Source organism: Eptatretus burgeri, chromosome 5 (assembly GCF_056783735.1).
Source record: "Eptatretus burgeri isolate ZD-2024b chromosome 5, Ebu_testis_v1, whole genome shotgun sequence".
Lineage (NCBI taxonomy): Eukaryota > Metazoa > Chordata > Myxini > Myxiniformes > Myxinidae > Eptatretus > Eptatretus burgeri.
Window position 1 is genome coordinate 3337406 of NC_140965.1, and position 26285 is coordinate 3363690.

The 26285-nt window shown below is 48.9% G+C and overlaps 1 pseudogene across 1 annotated transcript in view; it reads left to right on the forward strand.

Annotated features, from left to right (window-relative positions):
* The window catches only part of LOC147025715 (uncharacterized), a 107708-nt pseudogene that overhangs the window by 26948 nt on the left and 54475 nt on the right, over positions 1 to 26285 (forward strand). Inside the window, exons 6-12 of the transcript XR_015057970.1 lie at positions 12706 to 12847; positions 12988 to 13131; positions 14225 to 14362; positions 21890 to 21997; positions 24591 to 24712; positions 25640 to 25756; positions 25855 to 25906. The product of XR_015057970.1 is annotated as an uncharacterized LOC147025715 (transcript). The remainder of the gene's footprint in view (positions 1 to 12705; positions 12848 to 12987; positions 13132 to 14224; positions 14363 to 21889; positions 21998 to 24590; positions 24713 to 25639; positions 25757 to 25854; positions 25907 to 26285) is intronic.

Sequence of the window (26285 nt, forward strand, 5' to 3'; positions counted from 1 at the left end):
GATCGTCCAATCGATTGTGGTGTGGATTTGCTCAATAATATGAAATGAATTGACATTAGGAATTAGGAATTACACAAGCCAGTAGGTGACATGGGTGGTCGCTATATAATTGCATACTCGTCACACAGTTTTTGACGGATCGGGCTGAAATTTTTTGACAAAGAGGTTGATTATAGTGCGCATAAAAGTGCGGAAGCCGATTTTTGATTTTCGAAAAAAATATACATATAAAAATATTTTTCGGATTTTTTTTTCAAAAATTTCAAAAGTCCCGTTGATAGGCAACGGTGGCGTCCATAGCAACGGTGCTCAAAAGCATACAACTAGATCCTGGTATGAACCTACCAGTGAAGTTTCATCAAAATCGGTTGACTCCTCTGGCCTCCAGTGCTGTCCTTTACATACAAACAGACAGACGGAAAACCTGAGAATAACGGTAGTGTCGCGACCACCCAACAAATGATATTTTGATTATTGTACTTGAATACGTTACATTAAACGAGGTTATTATTCCACTTGCTTTCTCTACTAACACTAACCCCATCCCATTAATTTATAATAGTGTCCTGTCGAGTTGAACATCAGGAGAAAAAAAATTGTGCCTCTGATGACAAAATCGCCGGAGGAATGATGGTTTCCGGTTATCCGTCCGGCCGTGATAGGTTTTCATTTCCACGATAATTTAAGAATGGCTGAAGGCATCTTAGTCAAACTTGGTACAAGTATGTATAATGATGTAAAGATGAACTGATTCGATTTTGGATTTTGGGGTCAAAGGTCAGAGGTCGTGTTCGGCAAACATTCCGTTACCATGCCAACTTGTGAACCAGTCGTGGGATTTTGACCAAACCTGGTACAATGATGTATAATGATGTACAATGATGTAAAGATAAACCGATTAGATTTTTGTAGTCAAGAGGTTAAAGGTCAAAGGTGAAGTAAAAATTATGTTCCCGTGCTAACTTGTGAACCAGTGATGGGATTTTGACCAAATTTAGTAGAAGTATACAATATGAGACAAACATGAACTGATAAAATGGTGGCATCAAGAGGTCAAAGGTCAGAGTCTGTAATAGGCTTTCATTACCAAGATAACTGAAGAACGGCTGAAGGAATCCAAGTTAACCTTTGGACAAGTATGTATAAGGATGTATACATAAACGGATTAGATTATGGCGTCAAAAGGTCAAAGGTCATGTCAGGTATAAATGTGATATTTTAGAACAGCCGAAGTGATTTAAATCAAACTTGGTACAAGTATGTATGATGATGTAATAAGGTCGGTGGAAGTATATCTTTTGAAGAGTGTCGTTCGAGCTGTTATTTTTAATCGATTAATTACGTGGCGGCGCTTTCTTTCCTTGAGATGGAGCATTCCCTTTACGCTGTGTTTATCACCACTCACAAGTTGATATGTTTTATCGACAAAGTGAGACCCCACCATTGGGGGCCCTTCTCAATGGATTGCCAACCACGATCGGTCCTGTGGGGGGTGGGCCCTTGTTATCTCGGGGCCCCCATTCAATTGCATGGGTTGCATGGCCCTAATGCCACCTCTGTGTGTTGATTGTCAACATTTATACCATGAGGGGACTTTGTTTGGAGTTTGTGTATCCAAAAAGACTCGCATCTCAGGATTATGGTGCGATTGATTTGGAATCAGTTTGATGGTAACGATTTGAATATCATCCGTTGAGTGATCTGCTGGGTTAATATGTACTGTGTAAGGCAGAGATTTTCCCTGATTGGTGTGAAAACTTCTGATCTCCAACCGTGTGTTATTCAAGCATGTATGGAGTGTGTTCTCAGTTTTTCAATGTATTGTTCAGTACATCTTTGACAAGTGATTCGGTAGGTGACCCATGCAGATTTGCAGTCCGTATAGGAGGTGATGGGGAACTTTTGTCCGGTGGGAGAACTGTGGTATTCGTTTCCCTCTAATATGTGTTTGTGTGTGATACCTTTTCTTGCTGTGCATTTGTGGAAGCCAGGAGTCTTCGTTTATTTGCTGTGGGGCTGTGGCTGCTTTGCTTTTACCAAAAGGTCCTTCATTGTACGTCCACGTCGAAATGATGTCAGCGGAGGTTGAGGAAATGTGGTGCAGAGTGTTTCTGACTGATGGAGGATAGGAAGGGCCTTATTCAAAAATACTTGACAGTTGGCATGCGGTAGGGAGTTAGGTTGTTACCAGTGGGACACGGTTAGTTTCAGGTTTGGGTTTTTAAGTCAAAAGGTCTCAGCAACTTATGCGTTGTGCTCAGTTTATTGGCTCTTTCACAGAGTGAGGGTTCATAAAACAATGTCATAATTCGCTTACTTACCATATGTATGTATATATATATATATATATATATATATATATATATATATATATATATATATATATATATATATATATATATATATATATATATATATATATTGTTGTGGTTGACCAAATTCGCAAACCACCATTCAGGTCCCTTAGGTGAGATATCTCTGTAAGTATATGTGTAGTTAGGCCCAAACCCGTTGTTTCGAGGGAATAAATGTCATTCAGTCGGGCTGCGACTCTTCAGGATCGCCGTTTTTCTTTTACTATCTTTATTTTGGACCAGCCGCCATTACTACCACCACCAACCACATCTCAACAGCCATCACACAACAACCACCAACCACAACGCCGCTTCACAACAACAGCCACGACCTTTACCGTCACAACTCGCCACCATCGCATCACCACCATTCTTGCGCCACTTGTGGGCACCGATACTGGACTCATGCAGGGCACGCACCGAGCAGCGTGTTCAGAAACATCACAGACTTTCCGAAGAAAACGGATCAAAAACGACTCACGCCCACTTCTGTTCCGTCCTATCGGTGAGCGTGGGGCGATTTGGCCCCGCCTCCAGGCCGTTGGAGCGTGGTCGCTATATGCAAATTCATGGATCAAAAAGCATTCACGCCCACTTTTCCTCGGTCCAATGGGGAGCCAGTTAGAGGTGAAGGGTCGGAGGTAAAGGGTCAAAGGTGAAGGGGCGAAGCCACGGGGGATATAAACGGCTGCGTTCGTCAGTCAAGGCAGTTCGCAGTCAAGAGTTGTCGGTGGAGCTGGGAAGAAGTGGTAGTAGCCAGAGTTCGCAGTTCGCAGTTGGGAGTTCGCGGAGCCAGTGAAGAGTTGGGACGAGTCAAGAGAGGAGACGGAGAGGGCGATCGGACGAAGCTGTGGAGAGGCGGCGGCGGCGAAGGTGGTTGAGGGGGTGCTCGCGTCGGAGTCGGGGAGCTACGGAGGGAGAGGCCGGCGGCGCGACCGAGGTCGTGGTGGAGACGCTCGTCGCGGGACCAGAGACAGGGAGATATCCTCCTTTCCCCCGAGCATCAACAACCCCCTCCTGTTTCCCCCCGCGCTGAGATAGTGCGACAAGGGGGCCCCTTTCCCACCCCCTACCAGACACTGTCCACGAGGCCCGCGGAGTTGGGGCGCCACCGCCACTTTGCGTCTCATCATCAGACGGGTAGGCCCGACGCGGTCTCGGCCCCAGGCCCGCCTCATCCTTGAGGGTGGTCCTTTTCTTTTGCTTTGGGTATATGTGTTGTCGGCGCCGTCTGAAGGAAAATTGTATAAGTGTTGCCGTGTGCTCGGTAGTCGGATAGCTCTGCATTGTCTTCTTCTTTTATATTTGCTTTTTGTGTAATATTGTGTGTTTCTTCTCCTTTTACATTTGCTTTTGGTGTAATTGTATATGTGTGCTTTCCGTTCATCGTGAAATAAATGTGCTTATTGTTGAACTGTTTTCCCGTTTCGCTTCGTCTTTTCCTTTATTGAATCTCCATCTTACTTCACGTAAAGGGTTGGTCGTGGGCTAAAACGCCCGATAATTAATCGAACCGTCGGGGCCGACGATAACACCGCTCGGTTATCCCGATAGTACGGAACGGGTCGCTTAAAGTGGCCCGTGTCCGAAGTCGACCTGCGGCGAGGTGCGATCGCCCGGTCTACCCTCCGTGTGGGTACTTAGGTAGGTCGAATTTGGCGAGCAACCCTATCCCACGCGGGGGCTGATTGGCTCGATCGCGGTGAGACCGAAAGGTCCACCCGTGACTGGTTCCCGGCGTTAGTCCGAGAGGGTCACGACTGGATTGTCCGTCCGGTGGGCGACGTGCCGCGATTCGAGTTACGTGGCCGTTCGCACGCCGGCGGGCGTGAATCAGCAACACTGGTGTCAGGAGTGGGATATAAACTCATCGCCCTCCTCGCGGCACTGGTATCAGAGAACGGGAAAACGGGCTCTCCTGTCTCCGGCTAAATTCACGGGAATCGGTCCAGGGGTGAGAGGAGCGACCCCCGATTCCCTCCAAATTACGAGCGAGCTAAATTAACCCTTTGCGAGAAATAAGATGGCGTCTCAAGGCGAGCGGGAGCCGGGGGTATTAGAAATGGATGTAGAATGTGTAGAATCCATGGTCCAGGATGAAATCCCCGTGCAGGAAATGTTGGTTGTACAGGAAAACGAACTCGCCCAACTGAACCCAGAGCCCGAAATAGGTGCGGCAGCGGCCGCGGTGTGTGACACCTCCCTCCCCCTCTCCACCAAAACCCCCGATCCTTGCCAGATCGGCTCACCCAAAGCGCACCCGACATGGCCCAGCTATTCACCATGCTGGCAAAAATGAATGCGGAACTGAAAACGAGGATGGATGCGAATACACAACAAATGAATGCGGAAATGAAAAACGAAATGAAAGGAATGAACAAACAAATAAACGAAAAGATGGATACAAACACAAATGAAATGAAAAACGAAATGAAAGGCATGAACAAGCAAATGAACGGAATGGAAACAAACATGAAGGAAGAAACGAAAAAGCTGCGGGGTGAGACGCAGAACATGGGCCGATGCCTGCAGGCGGGCATGAAGGCCGTCAGCAGGGAGCTTAAAATGGCGACTCCACGTGTAGGAGCGAACGAGCTGGGAGGGGGTGCAACGGCTGACAGGCCCGCGGTGGAGGAGGGTGAAAAAATAATTCGGGGGGCGTGTTGGGCGAGGGTCGTGACAGAAAAAGTGACGGTAACCGAGAGGGACAAACTAATTGGGGTGACGGAGACGTGCACGAGGGAGATAACAAGGGAAGAGATGGAAATAATCGTTGAGACAAGGGAGGTAAAGGGTGAAGAGGTGACTGAGTTGGCAGAGACACGGGAGATGGGAACGATAGAGGAAAGACTACACGATGAAGACGGGGTAAGTGACGCACACACACACACGGAGGTAGTGGAGGACAATGGGGGTGAGCTGGTGGACTGGGTGGAGGCCCGGTGCGAGCAGCTGGATGGCCTCCTCCAGGAACGAGGGGAGGGAGTATGCCCCCTTGAGGCGAGTCACGACCAGGTGAGTTCGGTCGTGCTTTGCGAGGTTGAGGGGACGGGTGCTGCGGACAGGTGCACGGAGAGCTTGGGGGGTATAGAGGCCCCGGAGACCCTGGTGGGGACACAAATCCCCAGTGTGGTTGTCCCTGTGTGTGTGTTGCAAGGTGTGAGTGCGTCCCCGTGTGTGGAAGCGACCCCGTGTGTGAGTGGTGTGGTGGCGGTTGTGCCGGAGAACGGGCTTCCCAGCACGCCGTGTGTAAAAGGGGCACCGCAAGTGAAAGAGGCCGTGTGTGTGAGTGAAACGTCCAGTATGGATGAAACACCGCGGTTGAGTGCCCCCGCGTGTGTGAGTGAGGCACGGTGTATGAGTGAGGCACTGCGGGTGAGTGCCCCCACGTGTGTGAGTGAGGGACGGTGTGTGGATGAGGCACCGCGGATGAGTGCCCCCGCGTGTGTGAGTGGTGTGGTTTGTGCGAGGAAAATGGCACGAGTGAGTGAACAGCCGAGTGCAAGGGAGACCGTGTGTGTGAGAGAGCGGTATGTAAGGGAGATGTCGGTGGGCATGTGTGAACATGCAGCCGCGTCTCCCGGTGTGAGTGTAATGGTGAGGTGTGTTAGCGTCGTAACACGCGGGAGTGCGTGTGTGGAATGGCGACGACGGCGACATGTGAGGAAAGAAAGCCGAGTAGCGGCTGCAGTTGTTTCCCGTGCCGGGTTCACCCAGCAGTGAGCACGAGGTCCGTGCTGTGCAATGCACGAGGCCCCCACGTGCTCGCTTGCGAGAGTGAAGTCCCTGTCCGGAAACGCACGTGGTGGATTTGCCGATCCCGCGACGGACAAAGTTTAGGCAGGATTTCGGATTTGGACCGGACGGGTTCTCCACGCGATCGTGTGTGTTAAGCTCCAGCGGGCAGAGCACATGTGTTCGCGTGGGGAACCCCTCGAGACGTGGGGCTTGTGTTTTTTTTTATGCGCACGGTGACGTCATGGCTGCACGCGGGGTTGGAATCCGGCAGGAGGGGTATCCCTGCCAGATGGTACCGTCCAAGGAGGGACGAGGTACACGTGCAGCTGCATGACGTCACGGGCAGGTGCAAAGTGCGCGAGCTGTGAGTTGCCGCGCTGGTGATGCGCATGTAAAAAAAAAAAAAAAAAAAGCCTCACTTTCGGGTGTACAGGATTCCTGGGCAAGGGGTGGAAGACCCCCTTACCAGGGCACAGGATGGAAACTAGTTAGGGGGAAGGGTTAGCTTAGTTAGACCGACTTCATGGGGCAGGGGTAAGTCCTCATGGAGTCCGTGGAATGGATTAGTTAGAGGGATTGTAGCGAGATTTAGGTTGGGAAATTGATTAATGGGATTATTTGGGGACAGTGACAGACTTGTGGACATGTAGAGGGGACGTAGTTTAGCTACGTAGTGTTAAATGGAACGTGCTGTAGTTTAAGGGACGACGTGGGAGCACGAGTTAGTTAGGGGATGTAGTTAGAAGGATGGCAGAGTTCAGTGGTGAGTGTGTTGAAGAGTTGGTGAGTGAAGTGGAAGCATGTGCTTGGTGAGTGAGGCCAGCGGGTCGGTGTGTGTGGAGCGAATGGGGAATGCATGGTGCGATGAGTGATTGGGGGGAGGAGTGACTCCCGCCCAAGGGACCCCGGGGTCAGTGTAGAGTGAGTTAGGGGGTTAGTTAAATTGAAAAATGGAAGTCGTTTTGTTGTTGGTGGGGAAGTAGGCTCGAAACCCGTTTGGAGGGGTGCAGGAGCCCTGTTGACAGGCTGGGAGCGTGGTGGCGAAAGGTGAGTATCGCTGAGTGGGTACCCCGGGCACCAGGCTAGTCGGCCGTGGTAGGCCAAGGGCCCATGGGGGGCCGGGATAGAGTAGTGGGCACGGGTGCGCCTGCTTGGTGCGGGGGCCCGGGGCGCCATTAGCCGCGTGGGCAGTGTTGTGGGCACGGGTGACCCTCGGAAAGGGGCCCGGGAGGCCAGCCTGCCACGTGTGCGTTTCAGGGGAGGTGCCATGGGGGGCACTCCCCGGTGTTAGGGAGCTGGTAGGCTCGGAGGCAGTGTAGTGCCCGGGGGTGCCAACGTCGGAGAATCGGCAGAGGGTCGTGCCTGCCAAGGGGAGCCACGTGTCCCAGCCATGAGACCGTGTGAGGGCATGGAGGGAAAATTGGGGGGCGAGGCCCGAAATTGTGAGGACACCAACACAGGCGTCGGGAATCTGGGTTGTTAGAACCAATAGTTTAAGCGAGAGGCACTTGTTGAAAGCCCCGGGGTAGTTTAAGAGTTAATGGTTAGGTTAGATTAGGAGATGTACCCCTCCGCACCATCCATCCCCTCGCTCTCGTTGTGGGCCGCTGGACCCACTTTGGTTATAGATCGCTGAAGTCTGGGGAGGCCATTCTGAGGCTTGAATTGGGCCTCGACACAGGACGCTAGCTCTCCCTTATTCCCCTCCGGGAAGGGAACGTAGGGGTTGGGAGTAGGCTAGGTGACAGGATAGGTTAGCCGAACAAAGACGATAAAGGGGGTGTGGGGACGATTTATAGTGGGGAAGTAAAAATAAAAATAAATAAGTTGGGGCTAAATTGGAGTTTGACAAATTAAGGGAGTGGGTATAGACAGTGACAGGCAAAGGCGATAGGTTGGGACCGTAGGGTAGGTCCGAGCCCGCCTTCCGAGTGGCCAGCACCACCGCACTCCCTCCACCAACCTCCACTGAACGGCAAAGGCTGGCCAGCTTCATCTGCTGGCTGTGTTGCTGTAAGGCCTGTGCCGGCCCACTTCATCTGCCGGCTGGCTGTTTTTCTTCAAGGCCTGTGCCGGCCCACTTCATCGGCAGCTGTTGTGTTGCTGCAAGGCCTGTGCCGGCCGGATCATCTGCAGCTGTGGTACTTCAAGGCCTGTGCCGGCCAGTTCATCTGCCGGCTGTGTTTGCCTGCAACGGCCTGGTTCTGCAGGCTGTGTTTGCCTGCTGCCTTTGCCATGCCACGCCATGCCCACTGCCCCTGTTCACCAGCCCCGTTCAATTTTTGCTTTGCCCCCCCTGTTCATTGCCATGTGCGCCAGGATCAGAAAGCAACAGTTTGCAAGCTGCGAGAACTGCCCTGTTGGCAGCTACAACACGGGCCTGCACTGGCGGCCCGTGCACCGTGTTTGCGTCCAACCATTCATCCATCCATTCGTTGTGTTCATTGCGTGTGCCACTTGAGCTGGCACGGAGACTGCGTTTGTGCAGCCCATGCACCATTGTGGTTCACTGCGTTCAGTTCAAAAGGGAAGGCCTTGGACTGCGTGTGAGCAGCCGGCCACGTTCCCTGTCACCTGCATTGTTTGAGCCAGAGACTGCATGTGAGCAGCCTGGCTCCCTGCTGACTGCTTTCTTTTTGCAGAGTTCAGTGATCCTGGGCCATGGTTTAGTGTAAAATTTGTAAGTTAAGGTAAGATGTACTGTAAATATGAGTGCGCCCCCGGCATGTCTGTCTTGGCGCCAGCAATTTTATTTAAGTCGTCCGTGTGAGTGAGTTTGTTTAGGTAGTTACTCAGCCCTCAGGTTATTTATATTGGGGACACGAATACCATGAATGTCGCACTCAGGGATCCGAAGGTAAAATGTACTAGGGGAAAACTACTCATGATGGCACACGAAAATTTGACGACTCGGGACGAGTCTGTAAAAAGGGGAGGGGGTAGTGTTGTGGTTGACCAAATTCGCAAACCACCATTCAGGTCCCTTAGGTGAGATATCTCTGTAAGTATATGTGTAGTTAGGCCCAAACCCGTTGTTTCGAGGGAATAAATGTCATTCAGTCGGGCTGCGACTCTTCAGGATAGCCGTTTTTCTTTTACTATCTTTATTTTGGACCAGCCGCCATTACTACCACCACCAACCACGTCTCAACAGCCATCACACAACAACCACCAACCACAACGCCGCTTCACAACAACAGCCACGACCTTTACCATCACAACTCGCCACCATCGCATCACCACCATTCTTGCGCCACTTGTGGGCACCGATACTGGACTCGTGCAGGGCGCGCACCGAGCAGCGTGTTCAGAAACATCACAGACTTTCCGAAGAAAACGGATCAAAAACGACTCACGCCCACTTCTGTTCCGTCCTATCGGTGAGCGTGGGGCGATTTGGCCCCGCCTCCAGGCCGTTGGAGCGTGGTCGCTATATGCAAATTCATGGATCAAAAAGCATTCACGCCCACTTTTCCTCGGTCCAATGGGGAGCCAGTTAGAGGTGAAGGGTCGGAGGTAAAGGGTCAAAGGTGAAGGGGCGAAGCCACGGGGGATATAAACGGCTGCGTTCGTCAGTCAAGGCAGTTCGCAGTCAAGAGTTGTCCGTGGAGCTGGGAAGAAGTGGTAGTAGCCAGAGTTCGCAGTTGGGAGTTCGCGGAGCCAGTGAAGAGTTGGGACGAGTCAAGAGAGGAGACGGAGAGGGCGATCGGACGAAGCTGTGGAGAGGCGGCGGCGGCGAAGGCGGTTGAGGGGGTGCTCGCGTCGGAGTCGGGGAGCTACGGAGGGAGAGGCCGGCGGCGCGACCGAGGTCGTGGTGGAGACGCTCGTCGCAGGACCCGAGACAGGGAGATATCCTCCTTTCCCCCGAGCATCAACAACCCCCTCCTGTTTCCCCCCGCGCTGAGATAGTGCGACAAAGGGGCCCCTTTCCTACCCCCTACCAGACACTGTCCACGAGGCCCGCGGAGTTGGGGCGCCACCGCCACTTTGCGTCTCATCATCAGACGGGTAGGCCCGACGCGGTCTCGGCCCCAGGCCCGCCTCATCCTTGAGGGTGGTCCTTTTCTTTTGCTTTGGGTATATGTGTTGTCGGCGCCGTCTGTGAAGTAAAATTGTATGAGTGTTGCCGTGTGCTCGGTAGTCGGATAGCTCTGCATTGTCTTCTTCTTTTATATTTGCTTTTTGTGTAATATTGTGTGTTTCTTCTCCTTTTACATTTGCTTTTGGTGTAATTGTATATGTGTGCTTTCCGTTCATCGCGAAATAAATGTGCTTATTGTTGAACTGTTTTCCCGTTTCGCCTCGTCTTTTCCTTTATTGAATCTCCATCTTACTTCACGTAAAGGGTTGGTCGTGGGCTAAAACGCCCGATAATTAATCGAACCGTCGGGGCCGACGATAACACCGCTCGGTTATCCCGATAGTACGGAACGGGTCGCTTAAAGTGGCCCGTGTCCAAAGTCGACCTGCGGCGAGGTGCGATCGCCCGGTCTACCCTCGGTGTGGGTACTTTGGTAGGTCGAATTTGGCGAGCAACCCTATCCCACGCGGGGGGCCGATTGGCACAATCGTGGTGAGGCCGAAAGGTCCACCCGTGACTAGTTCCCGGCGTTAGTCCGAGAGGGTCACGACTGGATTGTCCGTCCGGTGGGCGACGTGCCGCGATTCGAGTTACGTGGCTGTTCGCACGCCGGCGGGCGCGAATCAGCAACACTGGTGTCAGGAGTGGGATATTAACTCATCGCCCTCCTCGCGGAGGACAATATATATATATATATATATATATATATATATATATATATATATATATATATATATATATATATATATATATTGTTACGAATTTGCGCCCGCTGGCGTGCGATCGGCCGCGTTCCTCCAATTGCAACCGCGTTGCCCACCAGACGGACAATTCAGTCGTGACCCTCCTGGAACTATCGCCAGAAACCAGTCACAGGTGGGGGTTTAACCTCACCACAGCCCAGTCCGCAATCTACCCGCGCAAAATAGGGTCACTTGCCGAATATCGAAATACCTAAGTACTCGCGCGGGTAACCTACCGAGGGGCCGTACCTCGCCGCAGGTCGGCTTGGGACACGAACTGCTTAAGCGGTCTGTTCCATTCTCCAGTGATAACCGAGCGGGTATTATCGCCGACCTCGACGGATCCGATTCTCCTTACCGAGTGTTTAAAACCCAATTAATTATTCCGCGATACAAGATGGCATTTTCAATGGGGAATAGAGGACGCAACGAATGGGATACATTTCACAAGCAAGTACATTTATTATTTACACACAACACAAGCAAGGAATCATGTACGTATTTACAAGCAAGGCAAATAGAAAGCAATACAACCGAATATGTGCAAGGATCATGTACAGTTACTTGTACAGTCGTTACTTAACAGGACACGGCGCCACAGCATGCATACAAAAACAAAAGGAAAGACCTCCCCATAGGCAGGGAGGTAGACGGGGTCCATGGACCTTTATAACGCGGGACCTGGAGGACTGAACGGGTCCCACGAGACCGTGGCAGGTTACCTGCCCCCCTCGGTGGTCGGCGAGTCGTGACGTCCCGTCCCCGCGGCAGTTAGCATGGCCGCACCTGATTCCGGGCCTCCTGCGTGGCTGGCAAGCTCTCTCTGGCGCTCCTCGCATGGACGCGCAGGTTCGCGCCACCCAGCCGGCAGAGCTGCGCCTCTAGTCCGCGTCTCCGGTGCGTTGCCCGGACTTTCTCCTGTCCCACGCCTCCAACGAACAGGTCGCTCCACAGGACCAAGAGCGCATGAACCACAGGACCAAGAGCGCATGAACCACAGGACCAAGAGCCAGGAGAGCGATGAACCACCCGACGGCGAAACCACCAAAGACTTGACGACCACCACACGAAAGAGACCGACCTCACGTCTCGTGCGGCCTTATATAACTCGGGGCTCCGCCCTTTGCCCCACCCCATTTTCGGCTCCACCTTCCTTCGAGAAGCTTCTCGAAAAGGGGCGTTTCTCAACTCCGACAGCCTCACTCCTCGTATCCACCAATCGCGAGCGAGCCACCTTGCCCTTCTCGTCACACCAGCCTCGCAGAAAAAAAGGCGGTAAAAAACCCATACTCACCATTGGAGGTTGCTGTTTCTCCTTATTTTACGCCCGCGTTCTCGGGCCCCTTTTCAACACGGAAAGGGTCGTAGCGTGGTCTGTGGAGGAGGGCGTTTGCAAGCTGGCGTAGTGGCGAAGATGGTTAAATGGTGGTGGTGTTGTTGTAGCGATTGTAGCGTGGTTGGTGGTGGCGTAGTTGGTGGTGGTTGTTGTAATGGTGGGTGAGATATGTCGGTTCAAAATAACGATAGAGAAAGAAAAACCTACCTCAAAGGATCGCAGCCCGGTGTACACGAAGAAAACCCCTCTGAACACTCACTTACCGGCACAGCTAATCTAAGGAACCTTTATGGTGTTCTGCGAATTTCCACAGCCGTAACAATATGTTACACATACATTTTAACTAAAACCTGTCATGTTATGTAAAAGTGAATTGTTTCGTGGTATTCTCTTACCAAGATGTTCAATATGTTGTGAAATGTGAATGGTTGATGACATATCTCCCCACCTCAGGATGACAATTACTGGCGATTTACAGATGGCTCGCTGGACTCGGGGTTTCCTCAAAAACTCTCTTTTGGCTTGAAGCCCGATGCAGCCATTATCACACCGGCTTCTCCAGGATTAAGACTTCAATATGCTTTGCTTTTCCAAGGTTTTGTTTCACACTGAGGTCAACAATATTATCTAGGTTTTTAACTTCAGCTTCAGCAATTCACGCGTAAACTCTGACAATAACTTCTTTTATTCCAGATTATGTCAAACTTGATGTACCCGACCGTTTTCTTCTGACAGATGAGAAGTTTTGGACATTTCGCTTCCGCCAGCCATATTCCTTAAGAGCGTGCCCTCCTTGGCTGCGTCTTGCATCCAGGAGCAATCATTGGCTGGCAACGTTTATGCACCGCGTCCATCCCATCTTTTATCGGCGACTTAAAAGTGAGTGCCAACATTGAGACACAAACCGGTACTGCAGTTGATGTGACGTACCGCACCAACGATGCATCATCATTTGCAGTGCAGTACCAGCAGGGAAGTTAAACGAGAAATGTGTGCACACTCTGTTATCATTTATCGACTCCGTTCTTTGTTCTTTTATCATGACCCTTGCCCATTATTTGCTGCATCACCAAGTTCACTGGGTAGTGAGTCGCCTCGTGCTCCGGACAGTTGGCTTTTGCAATGTCTGTTTGATCGTTGATTGCTCAACTTTATAGTCTCACTGATAAGCATGCACTAATTTGCTTGGGAGGTCAACATTAGGTAAGATTACCTACATTAGTTCGGAGTAAGGCTGATGCCAGGTTATTAAGCTTTAAGTCTTTTAATTTGTTGGAAGTTGTCGTGTAAGAATTGGTGCAGTTGACGATGTTTCATGAAGACCATTTTCTAGGAAGAATTTCCATTTCTTTTCCAGTTAATTATCGGTTTTTAGGGATTTAAGAGGGGAAAGGATGTCGGGGCTCCATTGCGGTACGTCATCACCTGGCAAAAGTATAAGGTGATCCGTTTTGTCCGGATGGTGAAAGAACCAAGTCATTTGTGCAGTTGTTTTAAAGTTTGTTTGCCACAGGGAAAACAGAAACCTTTGTTTGGTCTTTTGCAGCACAAAATTTTTCCACCCAAATTTAACCAATAAAATTTTATACTCTCTCCATGATTTTGACAACATTTTCACCCTCAGTGATAACATTTTATTCAATCTCTGCTACTCCTGTTTGACTTCATGCCATATTTTTATTATGTTGTAATATTCCTGAATTCAGATATCCTTACTCACCTCCATTACATGCCCCATACTTACCCCTTTCCTCCCATCCCATTCCCATTCTTCTTCATTCCTCCCATTCTTGAGAGCCTAATGCAATACCATTGACATACTATGAAGAAAATTGACTTGGAAGTTCTCAACAACGTCTGCATGGCCTTTGGTACGCAAGTGGCAGCTATCATAACAATGGATATCGCTTTCTTCTATCATTTGAAGAATAATTATACATATTGTTATTGTTGTTGTCACCCTGGTGAGCAGAAAAGCAATGCTCTCCGAACCACGTCAGGTCCCTCTGGCCTGATCTGCCAAGCCATATTAATGCTGCTCTGCTTTGGGTCCAGCCAAGTCGCTCGATCCTCAGCCACGTTCCTGGCTATATCTATTTCTTCTCTGGATGTAAGTGAGGGGATCTTTCTTCATGCTCATTTCTCCAGGTAAATGTGTTCCATGTAGTGCCACCTGATGGTGGTGGCAGAGGGTATTGCAATCTCCAAATTTCCTTTGCCTACGTAGTGTTGCGTATTCAGGATTCTCTTTACGTGCAACGCCGGGTAAAACTGCTAGTATATATGTACACGAGCAAATACAACCCATCGCTTCACTGACGGGGATGTTGAGAGAGAGAGAGAGAGAGAGAGAGAGTGAGAGAGAGAGAGAGAGAGAGAGAGAGAGAGAGAGAGAGAGAGAGAGAGAGAGAGAGAGAGAGAGAGAGAGAGAGAGAGAGAGAGAGAGAGAGAGAGAGAGAGAGAGAGAGAGAGAGAGAGAGAGAGAGAGAGAGAGAGAGAGAGAGAGAGAGAGAGAGAGAGAGAGAGAGAGAGAGAGAGAGAGAGGGATGGAGGGAGAGGCGGACAGAGGGATGGAGGGAGAGGCGGACAGAGGGAGGGAGGGAGAGGCGGACAGAGGGAGGGAGGGAGACGCGGACAGAGGGAGGGAGTGAGAGAGAGGACGGGAGAGGGAGGGAGTGAGAGAGGACGGGAGAGGGAGGGAGTGAGAGAGGACGGGAGAGGGAGGGAGTGAGAGAGGACGGGAGAGGGAGGGAGTGAGAGAGGACGGGAGGGAGGGAGTGAGAGAGGACGGGATGGAGGAGGGGTTGAGAGAGGATGGGAGGGAGGGAGGGGATTGAGAGAGGACGGGAGGGAGGGAGGGGATTGAGAGAGGACGGGATGGAGGAGGGAGTGAGAGAGGACGGGATGGAGGGAGGGGTTGAGAGAGGATGGGAGGGAGGGAGGGGATTGAGAGAGGACGGGAGGGAGGGGAGTGAGAGAGGACAGGAGGGAGGGGATTGAGAGGGTGGGAGGGAGGGGATTGAGAGGGCGGGAGGGAGAGGGAGTGAGAGAGGCCGGGAGGGAGGGGAGTGAGAGAGGACGGGAGGGAGGGGAGTGAGAGAGGATGGAAAGGAGGGAGGGGAGTGAGAGAGGATGGAAAGGAGGGAGGGGAGTGAGAGAGGATGGAAGGGAGGGTTGAGTGAGAGAGGAGGGAAGGAAAGGAGGGGAGTGAGAGAGAGTGGACATAGGGAAGGGAGGGAGAGGAAGCTAGCAAGGGGGGAAGAGCAAGGAAGGGAGGAGGGTAAGTTGGGAGAGCGATGCCTCACCAAACTTTGCTATACACTGCAGGAGGGAGGGGTGCAAGGAGGGAGTGGGGGGGGGGGAGAGAGTTGGGGGGGGGGAAGAAGAGAAAAAAAAGAGAGAAAGGTGAGAGGTGGAGGTGGCGTTAGCAAAGAGAATGATAGTGTTACGGCTGTGGAAATTCGCAGAACACCATATAGGTCCTTAGTTCAGTTATGCCGATAAGTCCGTGTTCAGTTAGATTTCCCCACCGTTGTCTTATGGGAATTATTCGTGTCACCCGGTCTGTGATCTTTGAGTTAGCCATTTTTCTTTAATATTGTTATTTTGGACCAACCACCATGCCAACCACCAACCACCTTCTCCACGCCACCCACCAACCACCACGTCAACCACCAACCACCCTCTCCACACCACCTTCATAACAACGACATTTCCCCAATAGACCAACCCGAATAACATCGCCTCACCTTCATCTCCGAAGCAACGCCATCTTTGCACCAGCCGCAGCGAGTCCGCATCGAACGGCATCGCTGCAGGCACACGCGGGGGTTTGCTCGCCGCGCAAGTTTGGTGATCTCGCGCACGTCCGCTCTGTGGAAGCTTCGCCTCGGAATTCGGATCAAAAGAGAGAAAGGGGCGGGGCCTGTGGGGGTCAAAGGTCGGAGAGTGGAGGTCAGATCTCGTCTCTCGAGCCCTATAAAAGGCCGAGCGGAGCGCCAGTTCGCAGTCGTCAGTCAGTGCAGTCAGTCGGTGAAGTCTGGAGTCGGTGGAGAGTCAGTCCGGAGAGGTCGGGGAGCCGAGTGGAAGCCTGGAGAACACAGTCAGGGGAGAAGTCCAGAAGAGCGGAGGACACGCGAGCTGAGATCGTGGCCAAAACTGCTGTGCTGCGCAGACCCCTCGCGTTTGTGTGGAGAGAGCCGAAGAGAGCTCACCAGCCAGCACCAAACGGTCTGAGGTGATCGGGCTTCGGCACAGTTTGAGCATCGCTGAGGGACAGATGGGTTCTTACAAAGAGCATCAACTTTGGAAGAGCATCAAGACGCGTTCGTTCCTCTCAACGCGTCGACGGCTGAGGCCCGAATCACCCGGCCGCTTGGCAAGGTCTGGGCTCAACGGCGGCTACGCTAGCTGCCATGGGGAAGGGACGTCGCGGGTCGCCCCATCGAGGCACCACAAGGGTGGAGGTAACCTGCAACGGTCTCGTGGAACTCCTTCGGTCCGCCAAGCTCCACGTTATAAAGGCCTACGGGTCCAGTCTGACCCCCTTGTCTTTGAGGGGGTCTTTCCTTGTTTATTTGTGTGGAAGTAGTGGCGCCGTGTCCCGCAAGTAGAACTGTTGTTAAGTGCTTGTGAATAATAAATAATAGACGGTTGTAGTGCTCTGTGTTGCTCGCGTCTTGTCCCTTCCCGCCAATTCATTGCTTGATTGTATACGTGTAAAAAAATTAATGTGCTTGTTTAATTGTCACCCGTTCGTTGTGTCCTCTTTCCCCAATTGAACTGCTATCTTGCCTTCAGAATAATAGCGGGCTTTTTGATAGCCGATAAAAGAATCGGGTCCAGCGAGGTCTCGCGATAATACCCCGCGCGGTTATCCCAGAACGGAACGAACCGCTTAAGCGGTTCGTGTCCAAGCAGACCTCACTGAGGTACGGTCTCTCGGTCGGCTGGTCGCGCGAATAATTAGGTATATCGACAATTCGGCGATTGACCTTGTCGCGCGCGGTTAGTATATTGACTAGGCCATGGTGTGTGCTTGGAGCACACCCGTGACTGGTTTTCAGCGTTTTTCCGGAAAGTGGCGACTGAATTGTACGTTCGGTGGGCGAGACGGCCGCCATTGGCTAAAGCGGCTGTCCGCACGCCGGCGGGCGCGAATTCGTAACAATATGTTATGCTTAATGACCGAACACACCCACGAAAAAACTCATGTCAGAACAGTTGTACACACGACACAAGAGAGTTTGTAAGGTAATTCACTTTGAAGTTGTGGGTTACGATGTCTAAATAAATGCGGAGAAAGTCTGATTTTATGCAATTTCATTCCAGGCTATAAGTAGGATTGGGCATGCAACCATACTATTTTTGAAAGGAGTGTTTTTTATGGCCAAATTTCACGCTGATCACGAATTCCGTTGAAATTTTTGACAGAGGATGATGTTTTAGGTTGGTAAGATGCAAAAATTCAAAATGGCCACCAAATTTACCCGCTTTTCAGGTAAAAATTGATAATTATGGCTTACTAGGGCATGTAATATTAGGGTTGGGCACACATCGACTTTTTCTCTGTTGTCCCGTTGAAAGGAGTGTTTTTTATGGCCATTTTTCACGCTGATCACGAATCCGTTGAAGTTTTTGACCTAGGATGATGTCTTACTAAGATCCTACCAAGAACTAAGATGATGTCTTCGTAAGACATCATCCTCGGTCAAAAATTTCAACGGATTCGTGATCAGCGTGAAAAATGGCCATAAAAAAACACTCCTTTTAACGGGACAACAGAGAAAAAGTCGATGTGTGCCCAACCCTACTATAAGGCAACAACAGGTGAAAATTTTGAAAGAGTGTGTAGACTTTCTATAAGCACTGTACATACACATATACATGTACTGTACTGTAAATCAAGAAAACTTTGTGGTGTGTTTACTTTGTGGTAGCGGCGAACAGACTCGTTTTGTGGCAAGATAAGTTCACGTTTCAACAATGTTACTATCGCCAATGAAACAATATGGCCGCTAATTAATGGTGCACTTATGTGACAAACACGTGTTAGACAGCAGCTGCTAATTGTGCACAATAAAAAACAAAAGAAGAATATATCCTTAGTGAATCTTTGTGAAACTGATTATGGTGTGAAAGTTGTCCATTAAGGCCCTGTCACACCTTGACGATTTAGCCAACGTATGCCTGACGTATGCAAAACTGGGCTAAAACGCTGGCACACGTCGAATACGTTATGGGTAAGTTTTGTATACGTTAAGAGCACGCTGAAAAACACTGCCATACGTCGTAGTACGCTGGCTTTCATCGTTGTACTTTGCGGTTGTCCTCAAATTTTAGCATGCTTGAAATTTTATCACGTATGCCAGCGTATGACTCACACGTTCCGCTACGCTGGCCATAAGTTGGAGGTACATTAGGCGATCGTTGACACACGTCGAGGTAATGATTAGCATACCCGAAACTTATTTCTAACCTATGAGTAACGTGTTGTGGCACGTTCCACGATCGTTGCACACATGTCGAGGCACGTTATGCGATCGTTGACACACGTCGGGCACGTTACTTGTAAGTTACTCGTAAGTCGAAACATGTCGAGGTAATGTTTAGCGTAGCCGAAACTTATTTATAACCTATGAGTAATGTGTTGTAGGCACGTTACACGATCGTTGCACACACGTTGAGGCACGTTATGCGATCGTTGACACACGTGGAGGCACGTTACTTGTAAGTTATTCATAAGTCGAAACACATCGAGGTAATGTTTAGCGTATCCGAAACTTATTTATAACCTATGAGTAACGTGCTTTGAACCTGTGTGTAACGTACCTCCAACGCATATTAACATATGTAGACGTATTTGATTGACGTCTTCCGGACAACCACAGAACTTACTGAACGTGTTTCTAATTTACAGCTACCGTATAATGGCGTATTGGCACCGTTTTTTTTTTGTTTTTTTTTTTAAACAACAATAACTTCCGATATTTCGTCACGTGCCTTCACGGAGCCAATGAGAAAAAAAGAAAATGTGCCTTGACGGAGAAAATAAGTTTCGGGTTTGCTAAACATTACCTCGACATGTTTCGAAGTATGAGTAACTTACAAGGAACTTGTGTCGACGTGTGTCAACGATCGCATATCGTGCCTACAACTTATTCCCAGCGTAGCGGAACGTGTGAGCCATACGGCGAGTACGTCGTAAAATTTTCAGCATGCTTGAAATTTCACGACGTACTAAACGTACCACGAAATATGACAGCATACTTCATCCTTTTTCAGCGTGCTCTTAACGTATACACAACTTACTCATACCGTATTCGACTTGTGCCATCTTGGTTCGGCAAATTTTTCATAGGTCGGCATACGCTGGCTAAATCGTCAAGGTGTGACTGCTTGGTTGACACTTCCAATTCTCAGGTGGTTATGATTTAAATCGGCGTGCGCAGGTTTTTAACAGAGAATGCCACGAGTTCGTCGGCGATACGTGCAGCGCGCTATGCCTAAGTTAAACTGTCGTTGGGCATATGTTGTAAACGCCGACAACAGGCCTAGCATTCGTTGGTACAAGTTATCTATAAGACAACGAAACGTTCTGTGTCCATTACTAATATGTTATGAATACGACCAAACTTTTTTAGAAACATCAAAATTTCAGCGTACGCCAACGTTTTACATACATTTTTATACGTTGCCATTGCTGGCTAAATCGTCAAGCTGTGACAGTGCCTTTACAGGGTAAAACTATTCTACAAATTAATGAATGAATGACAAGACGATATCACGGTGTAAACTGTGCAGTAAAACTTCCATGATATCTGTGTATCGTGTTTTGTTCTCGACTGTCTGTTGACGTGCGTGCACGAGCAATCGATAAAGAGAATCATGCTGGGCTGGTGGGAGAAAGCCAATCCATCGCTGAAATCTTCAGGTCTTGGCCTACCCAATCCATCGGAGACGGCAAACCCCGAGCTGACAGCTTTAGTGAATGTAGAGGTGGAGAAGCCGAAGGTGATGAAGGAGACTGCATCCCGGAAATGCAAGCATGGCAGCTACGGACACTACAGCAATGAGTAGTGTGCAAAGATCACCAATCTAACCATCGAGAATGGACCACAGCAGGCATCCAAACCGATGACTACCGAGCTCGAGCTCGGAAGACCCATCAACGATAGCACAGTGTAGGACATCCAGACGAAGTACCAGCACCAACTAAAGAGCCAAGGCATTGATCTGCTGGAAAAGCTTCCGCAGCAATGCGAGGTTGGTCCGTCCTTGGCAGAAAGTTGGACACGGTGGTTCAAAATGGTTCAAGAGTCGGTGGACACGATGGTTCAAAACTTGGACACCCTGGCATATGACTTGTCGGGGGGATCGTTGGTCATCTGCGAACGTCATCGCAGCAGGACGGACAATCGTCATGAGTAAAAACCGGTCAAAACTGAAGGAGTTTCGGTGTACACAGCCCTTGAAAATGAGTAGAACTTGGAACCAGTGCCATTCTAGGTTTGAATTTCGATTTGAAATTGTTCAATGTTCCATCGCATTCACCATGAATCTTCTGTTAAGATCTCAGCCGTTCCCTTTCAATGTAAATCTGTTTTGTCTTTGTACTAAATTTACTGTCGAGAAAATAATTCGGCACAAAATTCCCATGATGCTTTTTGCCGAGGTCAGCATAAACAGTCATATTGGTCAGCATGAACAAGCGACGCCATCTTGAATGTTTCAAGTTTGTTTCGAGTGCTGTGCCAAAAATATTTTGTGCCTGTTCTTATCGACATCTTGTACCTTGTTCGTAATTCAAAACGTACTGATATGGCACCAGAATCATTTTGGGTCGGTGAAGTTACGCAGCAAGGTATTGAATTCTTGACGATGCAAACATGGCGGAGATACGGAACAAATGGACAGTATGAGATGGAAGTAATAAATCATTTTGAAACAACTTTATTTCTTGAAGTGTATACAGTATATGTTTGTTGCAGCATTGAAGTGCGTTAGCTATCACCATCAATGTACCAGGTCAGTACTCGTATCATGCACCGAAGGGAAGAGTCAGTGTTGTCTTGTCTGTTGGGTTGGAAAGGGAGCCACGTGGACTGCCATTTAGTTTGCGGGAAGATAATTTTGCAGTAGAGTCGTCACCACAATCATTGCGAAAATTAAATATCCACAAACTTTTCTTGATTTGCAGTGTATGTCTGGTGGAAATAGCGCCACCTTTTGTGGTAACTGGTATTACAAATTATCTTCCTCTTATCTTGTAAATGCAGTATCTGTCATACACATGTTGTGGTTAATAAAATTTCTTTCAAAAATAAAAATTATAAATTGCATTTCCAAGAATCTGCCCGCAGCACATTTCCCACCGGAGGTGGGCCATCCTCTGGGTGGGAGTACCCACTAGTTTATTTAAAAAGTGATAGCACGTCACAACATACTCGTGCACTTTGTCATTGTTGTCTGTCACAACCTAGATTTACCACTTTGTCATTGTTGGCTGCTCGAGATACATCAATAATTTATTCAGAAAGTTAATTTGATTTTTATTCTTTTCTTGAAATATTCGGCCGAGCTGTTGAAATTATCCTGCAACCTTTGTTTCACCAACATCTCTGCATTACACCCACAGCACAATACTACAAGGTGGACCTCTGGACTCGGAAGGTGGTCAGCGCTCGGCCACCATATCCTCGATCGATAGGAAAGTACTGGTTCAACTGTTTGGATGATGATCCCAGCACATGATGAGGACTCATTTCGTCAAGGCCCGAACGATTCTTCTCCATCAACCAGACATTCACACATTTGTACTCCATGTTCAAAATATCGTGAGAATACACATTGATATTGATTGTGCGTTTGACGGTGAACCACACAGATGGCCCATCGCTTGGTGGTTTTGAGCTTAGTTGTTGACTTCTTACCCTGGTGACCGGGCTTGAAATGCATACAATGTTTGGGCCTTTTCTGTCTTAAGTTGGAGCATCTTTCTGATAGAAGTGATCAATTAATGAAACTTCAAATGAATATGTGATTTGTTTTAATATCAGTGTTTTTTTTTATAATGGTGATCCAGTATATTGAAAAAAACAGAAGCCGATGTATCGTGAATAACTTGCACTCGCACGGACTGATTGAAAGGGACACCAAGTGAAACATTTCATATCAGTTTTGATTCAAATTATTTAAGTATTGCATATTTACTCAATTTTCTCAATTTAACATGGAAGCTTTGTCGTGAATGAGAATTAAAAAAAATGGCTGAAGCAACGAATAAGTATTTTATCTTCTTGTTTCCGTGACATTTACACATTAACATGGAAAAAATAACAGGAAGGACACTCTGTAGAGCACATACCTCCGCCAGGCTGAAATCTGGATCCTGATCTTCACCAAAATTTAATCAGTTCTTTCTTGTCACACACCCAACCTGTTCACCAAATTTGGTCCAAATCCATCAACAACCTTTTGAGATATCCTGCTCACAGACACGGACACAGACACACAAACTCACAGACAAACAAGGCTGAAAACACAACCTCCGTCCGCCTTTGATAGCAAAATGGTTGAAATGGTTTCCGTTAAGGTACTTTCATGGATGACTTTGACTTGTCATATCCTGTGTCCACTAAATCGACATAACCCAATTTTCTCACCTCTTCTTCCTTTCCCCACATATTTCCAGTAGATTGATCCTGGTTCCACACAGTCTCTGCAGGTGTTCCAAAAAGCAGAACTCAATCGCTCCAATGCCAGGGATCTTTTCTAGTACTGCACACCTGCACTCTTTTGTTCCTCGCTTCTCCCATTTATGGAACTGTCTTCCTGAGTTCAATCCCATTCCTCCCTCCATGACTGCAATTTAGTGGTACATCACATGTGATGCCACACTCTCTCCTGAACTGTGCTTTCTTTACCCCATTAGCTATACCTAACATATTATCCTTTTATTTGCAGGTTTCCTTTCTTCCTCTATTATCATGTTCTTGCTCATTACAACCACCGACTGTTCCAAGAGTGCCTTAACTTTTGTCTCTATCTCTATCTCTCTCTCTGTATAAAAAAACATTTCCTGATATTTCTCCTCTCAACAGTGGAATCACCTCCTCTTGTTTTTTTCTTCCTCTTTTTTGTTTAATGGCGTTTTCAGAGCCGTGAGGCTCTACATAGGCCCCATGCCCAAACATAGCAGCTGTGGATGAAATTGAGTAGTCCTTCATCCTATATGGATTTCCCGCTCGATTTTATAAATCTCAGGACTGCCTTGTAGAGTCGGGGATGGGTCCGATTCAAAAGGCCAAAAATGAGTGGCAGATCAGATACTTCAACCCCCCCCCCCACCCCGCCTCTTTTATTCTTTGGAATAGATGCACTCTGGGTTCATCATAGAGGGGGAATTTCAAAAACACATGGTGTGAATCTTCAGGTTCCCCACACTTTTCACAAGTCCCGGACGGGTGGCATTCTATCTGGTGGAGACAAGAATTGAGACAACAGTGCCCTCGTCCAAGCCTGAAAGGAGGTACCTGATCTTTGTGAGAGAACTGAGGGAACCACCACTGGGTTCACTCTGTAACTAAGCCTTCCCTAAATGTTGCGGTCCCACTGGGATTGCCATGTTTTTCAAATCTGAACCTTGACCAGACTCTCTTTCTGGCTGGCCCAGGTGGATTGGGGTAACACCCTCGTGTTTGAGAGCACGCTTGACTGCACGGTCACGTGCCTCGTTTCCCCCAATGCCCACATGAGCGGGGATCCAACATAGGTTGACCATCGTTCCCCTCCAATTAGCAATATCTTGAGAACCAAGTCGTATCTTCATCCATCATGGAGGGATTCCAATGCCTTCAGAGCGGAAAGGGAATGAGAAAAGATTACGGCACTGAGTGCATTAAAATCAATTATCCATTCCAGTGCTAATATGTTAGCAAGGAGTTCAGCAGAAAACACTGATAGGTGATCGGAAAGCCTCATATCCTTGGTTACCTTAGCATCGGGGATACATATTGCTGCAGATGTTCACCCGAGGGAAGAGAGTTTGGAGCCATCTGTATGGACTTGGACAGATGGGGCCTACACCGAGTGGATATCCTCGAGCACCTGGTTTCACAATAATGAAGGGATGTCCTTTTCGGTTCTCCACAATAAGTCAAGATGGATTCTCGGCATGCTTGTTTTGTTTACTTTGCCACCCCTCCATTTATTTAATAGGACAACCCGTCACAACCTCATCGTGACCCAACAGTTGGATGAAACAACTTTAGTCGTGACCTTTATGAGTACTCGACAGTGTACTCATAATTTCCTGATATTTCTGTGCCCTTTCGCAGGGTTGTGTTCCATTACCAATCAGCATGGAGAGCATTCGCCAAGCGGCTCGCTTGGTTTCAAGCACTCCAATGAAATGGTCGATAAGGAACGGCTGGCTTTACAAGCGATAGAAAGCCGATTGGTGATGGAACACACCCCCATCAATGTACTCCACAATGCAGGATCTTAAACTTGCACACCATCAACAAAGGTTTCTGCTTGATATTGTATTATTTTCACTTATTACACTTGAACGTACTATATTAACCCTATGTTGGTATATGTATGTTGTCAGGAATCCAGGGGTTTGAGGCTTGCCACAAGTGGAAGCACTTGGTCTCTCCCGAACGCCCGGTCCTGAGGCTATGCTGTTAGCACGGATATCCCCGTGCACTGGCAGGTTGCTAGGCAACTACGAATGCCGATTTATCTGGGCAGGGTTACCCTACTTCACATGACGCCTTACCTGTGGACGGCTGGCTAATTAGGGTCACGTGCCCTCGGCGTACACTCGGATTACTGCTGAGAATTAGTGAGTGTGCGCTGGCTAACAAAGCATAGTATTGGGGCAGAACTTCCCATCTAACTGTACTGGTGCACTGTCGGACTAATAAAATGAAGACAACCGAGACAGATTGGAAATAGCAACAAACAATTATTTATTACAAACACACAAGCAAGCAATCATTGAAAAGCAATTATTTATAAGCAAGAAAGCAAAAAGGTACAAAAGAGCAGATTTAACCATAAACACGTATTCTTATTCAATCTTACTTAAACAAAAGACTTGGCCATCGTTCACTCGGAGGAGAAGAATAAAACAAGAGAAAAGAAAAGCAGTCTTTTCTTTCTTCCCTCACCTCACACAGATATCCCTACCCCCGTTGATGAGGTACGGCAGTTCACCCTCGTTCTTTGTGGCTGACAGGATCGAGAGGGCAGGACGACGTTCGTGGAAGGAGTGTTCTTTTCCACACACAAGCTCGACACCAACTGCTCGCGAAACCTTTCTTTCTTTACCCTCAAACACTTTTGTTCCATCTCAGTCCTTGCCTCTTGTGCTCATGAGCTCTTAGTCCCGGCTCGTGCGATCCTGTCCCTCTGCTTCTGCCTTTCTGCCTTTCTGCTTCACATCAGCTTTGCTCCCTCCTCCCACAAGCCTTCTCCGCTTCCCAGTGGTCCGCAGGTGATGGGGGCGAGTCCACAACATCACTTGTGGTAATTGCCTCACCATTCTGAGGGAACTTTCAATGTAGTCCCCACCCTTCCCTCTACGCGCCCAAGGTGCGACAGAAGCCCCTGACCCCTCCTTCACGCGCAAGCTTTCCTCGTCCAGGTCTGCACCACACCTCGCAGGCCACAAACACCAAGCGTTGTGTGCTGTGCCATGCACATGCATATAATAATGGAGTAAAAAACAAACAAACTGAGAGGGACTCCGCCGGACCGAGGGATGACCGAACAGCCGCGGGGTTGAAGGTAAGACCGATGCGGTGAAGGAGGGGTTGTTGAAATGATATTTGACAAAGGGGAGATTATTGGTGGATATGGAAAGGTGGAGAAGTGAAGTGGAATGATGGTGTGATGGAAGAAAGAGTGAAAGTAACGGAGTGATTGAACAGCACAATGGTGTGAAGGAATAAAGATTGAAAGTAACAGAGGGGGAGAGGTGAGACACTGCATTGGGGAAATACAGCCGAGCAGACACATGCCCG